This window comes from Triticum aestivum, chromosome 4A (genome assembly GCF_018294505.1).
Source record: "Triticum aestivum cultivar Chinese Spring chromosome 4A, IWGSC CS RefSeq v2.1, whole genome shotgun sequence".
In the NCBI taxonomy this organism is placed as follows: domain Eukaryota; kingdom Viridiplantae; phylum Streptophyta; class Magnoliopsida; order Poales; family Poaceae; genus Triticum; species Triticum aestivum.
The window spans coordinates 664,292,872-664,307,015 of NC_057803.1; positions in this window are offsets into that span (position 1 = coordinate 664,292,872).

Genomic DNA, 14,144 nt, shown 5'->3' on the forward strand with positions numbered 1-14,144 from the left:
ATCGCCAATGACAAACATAGGAAGAAAATAATCTTTTAGCTTGAACAAGACGAGGGGACGATCTTAGGGCAGGAGAACTTAAAGTTATACATAACCAATTATTACAAGCAGCTATTTGGGCCTCCAGAGGATAATTTTGTGTCCTTGGATGAGTCTAGGATTGAGGATGTGCCTCAGCTGGCTGCGGATGAGAATGATGTATTAATTGCACCATTCTCGGAGAAAGAGGTGTTTGAAGCGATTTCACAGATGAAGAATAATAAGGCGTCGGGGCCGGATGGATTTTCGGCGGAGTTTTATAAAAAATGTTGGCACATTATTAAAGGGGATTTTTTACCGATGTTCCATGATCTATTCTCCGGACAGCTTCAGTTGTTTCATTTGAATTTTGAAACAATAACTTTGCTTCTGAAGAAAACAGAGGCTGTGAGAATTGAGCAGTTCAAGCCTATCTGTTTTCTTAATGTTAGTTTCAAAAAATTTACCAAGTTTGGGACTAATAGACTCACACAGATTGCGCACTCTGTGGTGCAGCCAACCCAAACTGCTTTCATGCCGGACAGAAACATCCTAGAAGGGGTTGTGGTCCTTCATGAAACGCTCTATGAAATCCATACAAAAAAACTAGACGGGGTTGTTTTCAAAGTGGATTTCGAAAAGGCGTACGCTAAAGTCAAATAGCCATTTTTGCAGCAGGCTTTGCGCATGAAAGGTTTCGACCCGGCTTTGAGACACCAGGTTGAATCTTTCACGCAAAAGGGAGTGTTGGAATCAAAGTGAATGATGACAAATGTTACTATTTCCAGACACATAAGGGCCTGAGAAAAGGAGATCCGATGTCACCTATTCTGTTCAACATTGTAGTCGACATGTTGACCATTCTAATAGGAAGGGAAAAGGAGGCTAGTCAAGTAGGTAGCCTGGTACCTCATCTAGTTGATGAAGGGCTGTCTATCCTACAGTACGCTGATGATACTATCATCTTCAAGGAGTATGACTTGGCAAAAGCGAGAAACATGAAGCTGATGTTATGCTTATTCGAACAATTGACCGGGTTAAAGATTAACTTCCACAAAAGTGAATTGTTCTGCTTTGGAGGAGTCAAAGAGGAACAAGAGGCGTACAAACAATTGTTTGGGTGTGAACTAGGGGCTTTACCTTTCACGTATTTGGGTATACCAATTCACCATTCTAAGCAAACAAATAGAGAATGGAAGTGTATTGAGGATCGATTTGAAAAGAAACTGAGTTGCTGGAAGGGCAAGCTGATGTCGTATGGGGGCTGTCTAATTCTCATTAATTCGATACTCACAAGCATTCCTATGTTTCTCTTGTCTTTTTTCGAGATACCTGTTGGAGTTCGGAAAAGACTAGATTTTTATCGATCCCGCTTCTTCTGGCAGAGTGATGACCTGAAAAAAAAGTACAGACTCGCTAAATGAGATATTATTTGTCGACTGAAAGACTAAGGGGGTCTAGGTATAAAAAATCTTGAGGTTAAAAACAGATGTCTTCTCAGCAAGTGGTTGTATAAGCTATCTATAGAGTCGAAGGCCATGTGGGCGCAGATACTGCGTAATAAGTACCTTCATTCGAAAACTTTGTCACGGGTGACAGTGAGGCCGACGGACTCACCTTTTTGGAAAGGACTGATGAGAGTTAAATCAGTCTTTTTCAACAGAAGAAACTTTCTAGTCGGAAACGGTACTTCTACGAGATTCTGGGAGGATACATGGCTAGGGGAAACACCCCTCGCGTTTCAATATCCCTCCCTTTATAGCATTGTGCAACGAAGAGACGCTTTCGTTGCAACCGTGCTTCAGTCCACTACCCTCAATATCCACTTTAGGAGAACACTTGTCGGAGCCCGTTGGGAAGCATGGCTCCATTTGGTGAGAAGACTGATGGATGTGCATCTTTCTCAACAGCCGGACATGTTGTGCTGGAAGCTAACCAGGAATGGAGAGTTCATGGTTAAATCTATGTATTTGGATGTGATCAACTCTAGCTCTATTCCTAGTTTGGAACATGTTTGGAATGTCAAATTACCTTTCAGAGTTAAAGTGTTCGTGTGGTTTGTACACAAACAAGTCATTTTAAATAAGGACAATTTGATAAAGCACAACTGGACTGGTTCTACGTGATGTAGTTTTTGTGATCGGGATGAAATCATCAAACACCTCTTTCTTGAATGTCCGATGGCGACGATTTTATGGCGGACTATTCACATTGCTTTTAATATTACTCCTCCGAATAATATCAACACGTTTTTTGGGACGTGGCTTGATGGGATAGATTCCCAAACAGTGAGACACATTCGTGTAGGCGTATGTGCTTTACTTTGGGTAGTCTGGAACTGCAGGAATGATTTCGTTTTTAACAGAACAACAAATACTCAATTTTTGCAGGTTATCTTCCGAGCCACTGCATTGATCCGTATGTGGTCGCTACTCACTCGGACGGAGGCCAGGGAGCGTTTGGTTACTGGATCTCCCCGATGGGAGATGGTAGGTCGGGCTATATTCAACCGGTTTGGATGGCGGCCATGTAATAGGATAGACAATTAGTTTTCCTATCTATCATTTGCCTGCCGGTTGTGGCTTTTCTTTACCGCTCTTCATGAGGCTTTTTGTGGTTCGTTTATTTCAGACTTCATGACCTTTGTTGAACCTATTTGTTGTATGTTTCGTTCTGATGCAGAAGCCGGGGTTATACCCCTTTTCCAAAAAAAAAATCCAAGTATTACCATTGCAATGCAGCTATTCATTTTTGCCTTCATTCTCAAATTTTGTACTTACCGTTGAAAGCTTAACTGATGTCTTCGACTGGCTAAATTTAGCTTCTAAACAATGCACCATGAAGTGGCTGCATGTGAATTCTTGGCCACCAGAACCTATCAATCCATGTTACCAAACACTGCTAATAGAACTTCTGTAAAGTAGAAGTAGTTCCTAAATTTACCACACTGGGCAGTGCAAATTTCGAGTGGAAAATTAAGAAAATGTGTCAATATATTTTCCAAAGTTCTTCCAGCTTGCTGAAAAAAGGTTCTTCCATACATGAAAGCATTATAATTCAACTGAGGATTATGAGAGACATTGGTTTAATTGTTTTTCCATATAGTTGACCATTCTCCTTATTTTATTTCTAAATCTTGTGTTAGCATACTGAAATCCTGCAAATTATTAATAAAACTACCATGATGTTTCCCACACAAAAAAAATACAGAACAGAACCTCATTTACATCTAAAATCACAGTAAATTCTCCTCTAGCCAACAATCGATCAATCATCGGCCATCACCCAAGATGCATCAAAGCTTGCCCCTGATCCTGCTGCTATAAACTAAGATAACAAAGCATAATAAACAAAGGAAAAATAGGTGGGGCATCGTACACAGGGAATCGAGAAGATGCATCATCATGTGGCCCTCGCGCCAAATCCAAACCCAACAGAGCAATTCACACCGTTGAGCTTGAGAATTCCTGAAACAAGAAGATCCAAGGTGAAGGTTAGATGGGAAGAAGGAAAGGATGACACGGACACGCAGCAGGACGAACCCAGAAAAAAGGAAAGGGGGTGGAGGCGGATGCAGGAGGAGGACAACCGACGATGGACGCCGACGGACAGGCAGCCGTTGCAGCTGCCACGAAGGAATGCTTCAGGACACGGCATTAAAAACATGAAAGATGGGCCATGCGGCGACGGAGAGGCAGGCCCGGAGCAGAAGCTCGCAGACGGGACGAAGGATGGCGGCGGCGCATCACGGACGAAGGAATAGAGAAGCAGTTTCGGAGGAATAGACCTGGCAAAAGAAAAATCGGGCCTATAAACATGCATGTTCGCCTGGACATGGGCCTTTGACAACCCAATTACGGACAGAATCCGAAGCTCATTCTGTGGAGCAGCGGCCCACGAAACGGTGTGTGAATGTGTGATGACCTGAAGCCGACTGAGCTGATCTAAATCGTACATTAGAGTGATCCGACGGTTCAGAGACTTAAAACGCTGTGGAGGCTCCTAACTCACTATGTTATACTGTTTAGTAATAAGAGGAGAAAGTATAAGGTGGAAAAGTGACAAGATGCTCAAAATATTTTCAGGTACCTGAGCCATATACGATCCTAGTAATACAAGTGCGACCGAATCAGTTTCATGACTCACAAACAGACAAGTGCACAAGCACGGCAATTTTATTACACGTCTTTGTGGCGTCTCCGGTGTTCCTCGAGCTCGTGGATGTACTACTCCTGGCGCTCCTCGTCCATGACAAGCTCCTTGAGCTTCTTCGCAATTGGTCGCGAACACCTTCCCCTCTTCCTCCACCATGACGCATCGTACCGCCATCGTGATGCCGTCCCTGTCGAACGAGCCATCACTCTTGTCCCTCGCCACGCGCACGCTGATCCCTCTGTCCGCCATCACCCGTGCGATGATAGGCTTGTGATGATGAACGGGAGCATGACCAACGGAAGCCTGAAGACGAGGCTCTCGATGGTGGAGCCCCACCCGCAGTGCGTCATGAACGGTGATGGCCTTCTTGAGGAGGTCGATCTTGTTGGGCGGCACGTCGGCTGTTGACTGGGCGCCCTTCTAGAGCCCCTCCAACGCCGCAGATATAGCGGCACGAAGCGGAGGCGGGCTGACAGGTGCACCGGCACGAGCAGGAGCCTTGTGAGATTCCGTGGCATGGACACGAAGGTCACGATGTTGCCCCTCTCTGCCAGGCGCTTGGAGAACTCGAGAAAAGGGATCATGTGGCCGAACGCTAGCCACCGGAACACCAACACCTCCAGGCCGCCGCCGGCACCGGCGGCAGAAAGTGCTGATGTTTCCATCGTCGTCGTGACTACGTGATCTGGATGCAACGACATGGCGCAGCAAATCGAGTGAGTGAAATAAATCAAAGCGATCGTGTCAGTGAGAGCTGACCACTAACTCAATAAATTGATTTTCCAAATAAACTAATGGAGGATGAGAGTGAGAGTTGGCCTCCAACTAGACTACCAATAGTGGGTAGGAGAGCTTACAAAATAAGGATGGAGGGTGAGAGCTGAGCTCAGCGTTTTGATTTTCGGTTTGAGATTTTTTTTCGCCCCAGGCCGAGATGGCCGAATTTCGGCCATTTTGACTAATTTCGGCCAAAATTTGACTAAAATTTGACCAAAATTTGCCAAATTTGACCAATTTCGACCCAAAGATAGATTCCGCCCCAGGCTGAGGTGGCTGAAATCCGTTTTTTCCGGCAAAAAACCAAAACCCAGGCTGACCTACACTTGTGGAAGCATCCAGAGCTTTGATTTGATGACAAATATATCACCCATTTCAATCCAAACCACTCACGTCGCTCAAGTCTTGGTGGGTTTTCCCCCTTTTTTTGCACTGCATCAAAATATACAAAAAAAAGTTTTGTAATTTTAAAAATGTTTGAGGATTTGGAAAATTTATTACAACGCTCATCGGAAGACCGAGGTGTAGTTTTACACCTTGGATGCGGTCCGACATCAAGACTTGGCTACCAAAGTATGTTTTCGTTTGAACTAGTTTCAAGACTAGCAACTCAATATGACGTGTAGGTCGAATGAACCAAGGTGCTCTAGATTTGAGGACTAGTTTAGGGGTACTGACGGTGTCCTAACTAAGTGTTCTCTCCTGGTGGGTCGGGCTGAGGACCCCTTGTTGGTTCCGAGCATGCGGCCCATTAATAGTTGATGAGTTTAATTTATATGATTATTTCGATAGCTATTTTGAGCTATCGCGGTAGGCTTTGTGAAATTTTATCGCGTTCGCACACTACTTTTTGCCGGTATTTCATAGATAACGCCTTTTGGAGCAAATAATATTTTATGAAAGGAATCACCGGAAATGATAGTGGAATCATGTATCAATGTGATAATCAACTACCATAAAAAATGGAGCAAAGGGACCAAATGAGGAGTGCATGTGGCACCTCCAGAGCCAAAGACGGCCTTCCATACAAGCGCGCCCTCTTGTATGGGAGGTTGTATGAGGTGCCAATGTCGCCGCTCATTAACTACTTTCACCCTGTGAAATCGGATTGGGGATCAGAAGAACACGCACACCATAAATTGGTCCAGGAGGCAGAATGCTAGCCTCCGGAGCTTCGCATGAGGGATTGGCAAGGAGGAGATCACCATCTTCACCGCCAAGTGCAAGGGGACGTCAACATCATCACCACTATCATCATCCTTATCATCCACATCCATCTCATTGTAACATTAGGAATCCTAGTGGATCGTCTTGTGTTACGTGTGTGATCCATTCATGTTTAATATTATCATCCTCATGATGTTTGTTGTCTCCATGTGTGAGTAGACCCCTAGTTCTATGGGATATGGATGAACCTTGGTATTATATTGGATATCAGATCCTCTGTTGAATGCTTAGTTTAATAAACTTCGTGAATGTTGTGAAGGGGCCTCACTCAACATTACTGCCGAAAGGCTGCGAGGAGCGTGAATGTTTAGGAGTCCGCGAGGAACACATGTCGAGCACTGCCATATGGTGCTACGATCTAATGGCCAAGGATAGCTAGTAACATAGATTAGACGGATAATTAGTTACTTTTTTAGGATTAACGTGGAGCCTCATATTGTGCATCGAATTAGTAAATATAATATAAGATACATATCTCTTCTAGTGGATTGTATCTTAGTGTTGCATCTAAAAAATCTCGTATCTTATCTAATGTGTTTTCTGAGAGAGAGAAATATGAGTAGTTTTGGTATTGGTGGTAAAATCTATATGTTGATGAAGATATGATTACTCTATCTTTCCTCATTAGATAGCATGCCACATCTAGGTGTTATGATAAATATATACTCAAACTTGATGCACTCGGACTACCCTTGATGGGGTTATGTTCCTAGGGTAGGATCATAGACCTGATCTAAGTACCTTACCCAGGGACACCCTTAGAAGAAGTCACCTTCCAGTCGACCAACAAGGGACACACTCGACTGACTTGAAGGACTCGACCACGAAGACTCACTCGACCACCGGAAAGTCAAGAGGCACTCTGCACTGCAATGGCCTGTAATCAAGTAGACTTTAGGATAGTAAAGGCACTTTATGTGGGGCGTTACCAGTAACACCCCAGACTTAACTCACCTTAAACCCTCTCCTACGTGGGCTGGCTGGGGTCCTGGCGCACTCTATATAAGCCACCCCCCTCCACAGGCAGAAGGGTTCGGCACCTTGTAACTCATATACTCATAATCCACTCGACCACCTCCGGGCTCCGAGACGTAGGGCTATTACTTCTTCCGAGAAGGGCCTGAACTCGTACATCCCTTGTGTTTACAACCTCTCCATAGCTAGGACCTTGCCTCTCCATACCTACCCCCCACTATACTGTCAGGCTTAGAACCACGACAGTTGGCGCCCACCGTGGGGCAGGTGTTTTAGCGATTTTGTGGAGAAGTTGCGATTCTTCCGAGTACTTTCATCATGGTGTCTGCCGGAGTTTTGGTCGAGGGTCAAGAGATCCGTCTCGGCACTCTCACCTTCATCGCCGACGACTCCGCATGGCTCCAGGAGGCTCCACTCGACGTAGATGCGCTCCCCGTCCGCGGTGCGACGCATTTTCGCGCATGTATCCGCGGCGTTCTGCTGCGGCAACCGTCGACCCAGTATCGGTCGGTTCCTCCATCGTCCACCCTCCCGGTCTCCCGCCAGCGCAAGCGCTCAGGCCGGTCGAGGCTTCAGCGATGGGTGAGGCACGCGGTGGCTCGCCAATCGGCCACCACCCAAGTTGCGGCAATCGAGCCCAACGAATCTCTCTACGGCTTGTTCGATCAGTCGACTGGCTCCGTAGAGACTGCATCCGAGTGCGGTAGCAGTGATCCAGCGGCCGAAATCTTGATGGTCGACGGGCCCCGCAGTCCCCCTGGCTTCGCCCGTGGCGATGGATCAGGTGACGGAGGCGACCCCGCACGACGCCACGAAGAGTACCAGCCCGAGCCACTCGACTCTCTGCAAAGAGAGGAACTTCGCGGCAGGAACGTGGATGCCCTGCGTACTCCCATCGCAGGAGAAACCCCCGAGGCTCGTGCCTTGGAGGAGGCGCGTCTGGCCAATTTGGCCGAGCGCACTCGACTGGAGAACCTTCAGCGAGCACTCGACGAGCGCGCGCGGCAACAAGTTCCCGACACCAGTCGACGTCAACTCTTCCCGCCGACTCAGGTATATCGAACCCCAATTCAGAATTTAGCAGCTGCGACCCGTATAGCAGAGTCCATCCAGCCTTCGCAGTCGGAAGCTGGCAGAAGTTTGCTGCAGATCAGGGATCTACTCCGGGCAGCAGGAGATCAGAATTCAGCCGTGTCTCAGTCGCGCAACAGAATTCACAGTCGATCCGTCACTGTGAATACGGTTCAGTCGTCGCACAGCCCCAGATCGCCTCCGCGGCGCGAAGGGCGCGGGAATCGGCGAGATCAATATGACGACAGACTCGACCGAGATGACAGGCGTCGAGTGCCCAATTCCCCTCCGAGGGGTGGGTCTTACGCTCCTCGGCAGCCAGATGACAGGCGTCGGTACAGTTCAGGGCGAAGGGTTCCAGTCGACCCCAGAGAACCAGGCTTCGACGCGCGATCCATTATCGTGCAAGGGTTGGTCGACCGGAACAGAGCCCATCGAGGTGGAGTCGACAAAGATGTACCCACAAGCAGTCGAGTGCATGTTTCTGGTCCTGAATGCTTCAGTAGAGCTATCAGAGCCGCAGTTATCCCTCCCAATTTCAGGTTGGCAACAGGAGTCAGTAAGTTCACTGGCGAGTCTAAGCCTGAAACTTGGCTTGAAGACTACCGAGTGGCAGTTTAGATCGGTGGTGGGAACGACGAGGTGGCCATGAAGCACCTGCCCCTCATGCTGGAAGGTTCTGCCAGGGCATGGTTGACTCAATTACCTCCTAGCAGCATTTACACTTGGGAAGATCTGTCCCGAGTGTTCATCAGAACGTTTGAAGGGACTTGCAAGCGACCAGCTGGATTGACGGAGTTGCAAGTTTGCGTGCAGAAGGCTAATGAGACTCTCAGAGAGTATATTCAGAGGTGGATTACTTTGCACCACACTGTGGAGAATGTGTCCGATCATCAGGCAGTCTGCGCCTTCAAAGATGATGTCAAGAACAGAGAACTGAGTTTGAAGTTTGGTCGAACCGGTGACATGACCTTGAGTCGGATGATGGAGATTGCTACCAAGTACACCAACGGCGAAGAAGAAGACCGACTCCAAAGCGGCAAGCACAAGCCGAGTCAGTCGGAAAAAGGAAACACCAGTCGGAAACAGAAGCGGAAGGCTGAACCGGCAGCTCCTGGAGAGGCTCTGGCCGTGACTCAAGGAAAGTTTAAGGGGAAACCAAAAGGATCCTGGAGCCCCAAGAAGGTAAAGGATAAAGAAGGGAACGACGTAATGGATATGCCATGTCACATCCATACGAAGAAAGACGAAGAGGGGAATATCATCTACCCGAAGCACACCACTCGCCAATGTCGACTCCTGATCCAGCAGTTTCAGGGAAAACAGTCTAAGGACAAGGAGAAGGAGTCGGACAAGACCGAAGACAAGGAGGACAGTGAGGGAGGATATCCGCATATCAACTCCACTCTGATGATCTTTGCAGATGTGGAAAGCAGAAGTCGACTGAAAGTGATTAACCGAGAGGTGAACATGGTTGCCCCCGCAAAAGCAAATTATCTGAAGTGGTCTCAAACACCCATCACATTCGACCAATCTGATCACCCGACTCATATTGCCACCCCTGGGGGGCAAGCTTTGGTGGTCGATCCAGTTGTCGAAGGCACTCGACTGACAAAGGTGCTGATGGATGGTGGAAGTGGGCTGAACTTATTGTATGCAGACACATTGAAAGGTATGGGCATTCCGATGTCCCGACTGAGCACTAGTAACATGAGCTTTCATGAAGTTATACCAGGGAAGAAGGCCGAGTCACTCGGCCAAATAGCTTTGGACGTGGTGTTTGGTGATTCAAAGCATTTTCGCAAAGAAAAGTTGATGTTTGAGGTCGTGGATTTTCAGAGTGCATATCACGCCATTTTGGGGAGACCAGCTTACGCACGGTTTATGGCTCGACCATGCTACGTGTACCTCAAATTGAAGATGCCCGGCCCCAAAGGAGTGATCACTGTCACCGGTGATCGGAAAAAGGCAGAAGAGTGCTTTCAGAAGGGCTCCAAGATCGCCGACTCCCAGGTGACAGCGGTCGAGTTCGAAGAATATAAGCAAAACTCAGATCCGAGTGACTTGCTGCGATCCAAGAAGCCCGCCACAGAGTCTGCATTCCAGTCGTCCGGTGAGACGAAGCCTGTTCACATTCACCCGACCGACCCCGAAGCAGCTCCGACCCGCATCTCCACGACACTCGACCCAAAATAGGAAGAAGCGCTCATCCAGTTCCTCCGTGAGAACTGGGACATTTTTGCATGGAAGCCCGCTGACATGCCAGGTGTTCCCAGGGGACTGGCTGAGCATCGCCTAAGAGTCGACTCATCTGCCAAAGCAGTCAAAGAACATCTTCGGCGGTCCGCCGTCCAGAAGAGAAAAGCCATTGGTGAAGAAGTGGCTCGACTGTTGGCGGGAGGATTTATCCGAGAGATATACCACTCCGAGTGGCTCGCTAATGTCGTCATGGTTCCTAAGAAGGACAAGTCGCTCCGAATGTGCATTGATTTCAAGCACATCAACCGGGCCTGCCCGAAAGATCATTTTCCTCTCCCTCGCATAGATCAAATTTTTGACTCGACCGCGGGATGTGAGAGGCTATCTTTTTTAGATGCCTACTCCGGGTACCACCAGATCCGTCTGTACGGACCCGACGAGGTAAAAACAGCTTTCATCACTCCATTCGGGTGCTTCTGCTATATCACCATGCCATTCGGCCTCAAGAATGCCGGAGCCACATTTATGCGAATGATTCAGAAGTGTCTACTCACTCAAATCAGTCGGAATGTGGAAGCATATATGGATGATATCGTTGTCAAGTCGCGAAAAGGTTCCGACCTACTCGCTGATCTCGCCGAAACATTTGCCAACCTCAGAAGGTACGATATCAAGCTCAATCCATCGAAGTGCACATTTGGAGTTCCTGGTGGCAAGTTACTCGGTTTTCTCGTTTCCGAACGGGGAATCGACGCTAACCCAGAGAAGATTGGCACTATTCTCCGAATGAAACGCCCTGTGCGAGTGCACGATGTCCAGAAGCTTACTGGATGCTTGGCCGCATTAAGTCGATTCATCTCACGACTCGGTGAAAAGGCATTGCCTCTTTACCGACTGATGAAGAAGACAGACAAGTTCGAGTGGACTCCAGAAGCTGATGCAGCGTTTGCCGAGCTAAAAGCTCTGCTCTCCACCCAGCCGGTGCTTGCTGCTCCAATCAGCAAAGAGCCTCTGTTGCTCTATATCGCAGCCACAGGACAAGTCGTCAGTACTGTGCTAACGGTCGAGCGGGAAGAAGAAGGAAAAGCCCTTAAAGTTCAGCGCCCAGTGTATTATTTGTCTGAAGTCTTGACTCCATCCAAGCAGAGATATCCTCATTATCAGAAGCTTGTATATGGAATATACATGACCACAAAGAAGGTTGCTCATTATTTCTCTGATCATTCCATCACAGTCGTCAGCGACGCTCCACTATCAGAGATTTTGCACAACAGGGATGCAACTGGTCGAGTGGCCAAATGGGCGATTGAACTTCTTCCCCTTGATATCAAGTTTGAGGCAAAGAAAGCGATTAAGTCCCAGGCAATAGCAGACTTCCTCGCCGAGTGGATTGAACAACAGCAGCCGACTGAAGTTCACTCGGAGCATTGGACCATGTTCTTTGATGGCTCTAGGATGTTGAATGGTTCCGGTGCTGGGGTTGTCCTGGTTTCCCCCAGAGGAGATAAGCTCAGATATGTGCTCCAGATTCAGTTTGATTCCTCCAACAATGAGGCAGAATATGAGGCCCTCTTATATGGGTTGCGCATGGCCATTTCACTCGGCGTCCGTCGCCTGATGGTCTATGGCGACTCGGATTTAGTGGTCAATCAGGTGATGAAAGAGTGGGACGTGAGAAGCCCAGCCATGACTGGATACTGCAGTGCAGTGAGGAAGCTGGAAAAGAAGTTCGAGGGGTTGGAGCTCCATCATATACCCTGACTGAAAAATCAAGCAGCTGATGATCTAGCAAAGATAGGTTCCAAGAGAGAAACCATTCCGAGTGGTGTGTTCTTGGAGCATATACACACTCCGTCAGTCAAAGAAGATCCTTTCACCGAAGAAACTCCACAGCCCAAGAGTGCCACAGATCCGACTGAAGTTGAAGTCCCAGCGGTGGTCGACTTGATCATGGAGGTTTTGGTGGTCATTCCCGACTGGACGATTCCGTATGCCGCATATATCCTGAGAAAAGAGCTTCCGGAGGATGAGGAAGTGGCTCGACAGATCGTCCGTCGATCTAAGGCCTTTACCGTAATCAAAGGACAATTATACAGAGAAAGCGCGACTGGAGTTGGTCAGAAGTGCATAACACCAGAAGAAGGTCGACTCATCCTCAATGATATTCACTCGGGGACCTGTGGTCATCATGCGTCCTCTCGGACCATCGTGGCCAAAGCATACCGAGCCGGATTTTACTGGCCAAAGGCGAATGAGATGGCAAAAGAGATAGTGGATAAGTGCGAGGGATGTCAATTCTACTCGAATATGTCACACAAGCCTGCGTCGGCTCTGAAGACCATCCCACTCGTCTGGCCTTTCGCAGTATGGGGATTGGACATGGTCGGTCCTTTGAGAACAGGACGAAGTGGCTTCACGCATGTACTGGTGGCAGTCGACAAGTTCACCAAGTGGATCGAGGCCAAACCAATCAAGAGCCTTGACACCGGTACTGCTGTTAGCTTCATCAGGGAACTAATATTCAGATATGGAGTCCCACACAGCATCATTACGGATAATGGGTCGAACTTTGACTCAGAGGAATTCAGAGCTTTCTGCAACTCCCAGGGCACACGGGTCGACTACGCTTCAGTCGCCCATCCGCAGTCGAATGGACAAGCAGAGCGAGCTAATGGACTGATTCTTAAGGGATTGAAGCCTCGACTGATGCGTGATCTCAAACACGCGGCTGGAGCTTGGGTCGACGAACTTCCCTCAGTACTCTGGGGACTGCGGACCACACCTAATCGATCGACCGGAAGAACTCCATTCTTCTTGGTCTACAGAGCTGAAGCAGTCTTGCCGAGTGATCTTCTCCACAATGCTCCTCGAGTTGAAATCTACAACGAAGCAGAGGCTGAACAAGCGCGGCAAGACGCAGTCGACCTTTTAGAGGAAGAAAGGGAGATGGCTCTGATCCGGTCGACCATCTACCAACAAGATTTGCGTCGTTTCCACGCCAGAAATGTGAGAGGTCGAGCCTTCCAGGAAGGAGATTTGGTTCTCCGAGTGGATCAGCATAAACCACACAAGCTTGCTCCTTCTTGGGAAGGCCCCTTCATCGTCACCAAGGTTCTCCACAACGGGGCGTACCGTCTTCACAACGTCGAGCATAATATCGACGAGCCCCGAGCTTGGAACGCGGAGCTACTCCGGCCATTTTACACTTAAGTTTTATCACTCGGATGAGTTGCAATAAAATACTTCTGTAGTTCATGGACCTCAAAATAATAGTGTCATAGTTCCTCCATAATTTCTGTCACTTTTTTATTTTTGTCCACACAAAATTCCCCCTCAGTGGGTGACTTAGCTGCGAATCCGTTTCGCCTAAGTTTGTAAAAATCCTACCGAGTGGTGAGTCAGGCTCCCACTCGGAGGCTTAGCTGCGAATCCGTTTCGCCTAAGTTATAAAAATCCTACCGAGTGAGGAGCAACCCTCTCACTCGGGGGCTTAGCTGCAGCCCTGTGCTCGCCTAAGTTACAAAAATCCTACCGAGTGAAGAGCAACCCTCTCACTCGGGGGCTTAGCTGCAGCCCTGTGCTCGCCTAAGTTGCAAAAATCCTACCGAGTGAAGAGCAACCCTCTCACTCGGAGGCTTAGCTGCAGTCCAAGCACTCGCCTAAGTTATAAAAATCCTACCGAGTGGGGAGCAACCCTCTCACTCAGGGGCTTAGCTGCAGCC